This window comes from Callorhinus ursinus, unplaced genomic scaffold (assembly GCF_003265705.2).
Source record: "Callorhinus ursinus isolate GAN/ISIS: 27379988/994484 unplaced genomic scaffold, GSC_fseal_2.0 scaffold123, whole genome shotgun sequence".
Lineage (NCBI taxonomy): Eukaryota > Metazoa > Chordata > Mammalia > Carnivora > Otariidae > Callorhinus > Callorhinus ursinus.
The window spans coordinates 912780-915128 of NW_027397185.1; positions in this window are offsets into that span (position 1 = coordinate 912780).

Below are 2349 nucleotides of genomic sequence, written 5' to 3' on the forward strand. Positions count from 1 at the left end.
CATTCATGACAAAAAGTCTCAGAAAACTAGGAATTTAGGAGAACTTCTTTTACTGATATAGACCATTAAAAAAAAAACACAAACCAAACCCTGTAGGTAATATACTTAATGGTGAAAAATAAGTTTTCCCCCTGAGAAGGAGTACATGGCAAGGATATCTGGTCTCTTATTCAACATAGAATTGGAAGTTCTAGTCAGTGTAGTAAGACAGGAAAAACAATATTGGCAGATGACATGATTATCTACATAGGACATCCCAATGAATCTTAAAAACAACAACAACAACAACTCATAAAACCTAGAACTGAATGAGTTCTGTGAGTTTGCAGGATACAAGATCAACACACAAAATCGATCTTACATCTGTATACTTACAACGAACATGTGGAAACTGAAATACAGTTTTAGGGGCGCCTGGGTGGCTCAGTGGTTAAGCGTCTGCCTTCAGCTCAGATCATGATCCTGGGGTCCTGGGATCGAGTCCCGCATCAGGCTCCCTCCTCAATGGGGAGTCTGCTTCTCCCTCTCCCTCTGCCTCTTTCTACTGCTCTTGCTCTCTCTTCTGCTCTCTGTCAAATAAATAAATAAAACCTTAAAAAAAAAAGAAATACAATTTCCTCCAAGAAAGGAGATGCTCATTGATAAACTTAACAGAACACGTACTGGATGTATGTGCTGAAATTACAAAACAATGATAAAAGAATTCAAAGAAAACCTCAATAAAGAAATGTCCATGTTCATGAGTTGGAAGACTCAACATAGCAAACATTCCAGTTCTCCCCAAATTGATCTATAGGTTTAATGTAATCTCTATAAAATCTCAGCAAGTTCCCTGCCCCCCAGGCACAGACAAGCCTATTCTAAAATTTATACGGAAAGGCACAGATCCTGAACTACCTCAAAAATCTTGAAAAAGAGGAATGAAGTGGAAGAACCAGTCTTCTCAAAGTTAACGCTTGCTATATAGCTACAGAAATGAAGATGGTGTGGTATCTGCGGAGGCACCCTGCAGACCCTGGGACGTTACATCTGCAAACCAGGCATCTGACAAAACGGTCATACCTACAATATATCACGAGCTTTCAAAACTCAACAGTAAAAAAGCCTCCCCAATTAGAAAATGGGCAAAAGATGAACAGATCTTTCACCAAAGAGGAAATACAGATGCAAATACAAATCTTTAATGTTCAACATCATTAGCCATTAGGGAAAGGCAAATTGAAACCACAGTGAGACACAACCACATGCCTATAAAAACATCTAGAATAAAAACACAGTGACAATCCCAAATACTGGCAGCGATGTGGAGAAACTGGATCTCTTGTATGCTGCTGGTGGGAGTGCTCAATGGTGCAGCACTCTGGAAAACAGTTTGGCAGTTTCTCACAAAACTAAATATGCAACCACCCTATGACCTAGTCATGGCATCCCAGAGAAATAAAACTTTTGTTCACACAAAACCTTTACATGAATGTTTACAGCAGTTTTTACTCATAATAGCCAGAAAGTGGATGCAGCCCAGGTGTCCTTCAATGGGTGAGTGCCTAACAGACCATGGTCCATCTGTAGAGTGGAATCCTATGCAGCATAAAAAGGAAAGGAATGTATGACCTGGATGGTCTCCAGGGAATGAGGCTCAGTGCAAAAGCCAGTCCCCAGAGGTCACAGACTGTATGATTCTAAGTGTGTAGCATTCCTGCACTGACAAAGTGATGGATGGAGAACAGGTTAGTGGATGCCTGGGGTAGGGGGTAGGTGGGTGTGGCTATAAAAGGGAAGCAGGGGGGACCTCATGGTGATGGAGGTGCTCAGTACCCGACTGTGGTGGTGGACACATGAACCTGCATGTGTGATGACATTGCATGGACTGAACACAGCACACGATGTGTGCATGCACTAGGGTCGATGGCAGTTTCCTTGGTGTCATGTTGTCCTAGAGTTTTGCAACCGTTTTTCCACCAGGGGAAGCCAGGTGAAGGGTACAAGGCCACCTTTATTATTTCTTGCAATTATATGTGAATCTACAGTTTTCTCAAAACAACAAATTTTAAAAACTTTGAAACATGGTAAGAAATGTTTATTATGCTCCCAAGTTCCCCAACACACATTTCACAGAGGGCAAGGTGGTGTGAACAGATGGTGTCCTACTATGAGGAAAAAGCGCCATGTCCATTGGCATCTTTCTCAGGACAGGTCCTGTACTGGGTACTGCCCAGAGGATGTGTGCACTGGCCGAGATGCTGCCTCGGATACTGGACCAGGATGCTTGGCCAGGATGCTAGTTGGGACGCTGAACTGGGCACTGGCTGGGATGCTGAACTGGGCGCTGGCTGGGATGCTGAACTGGGC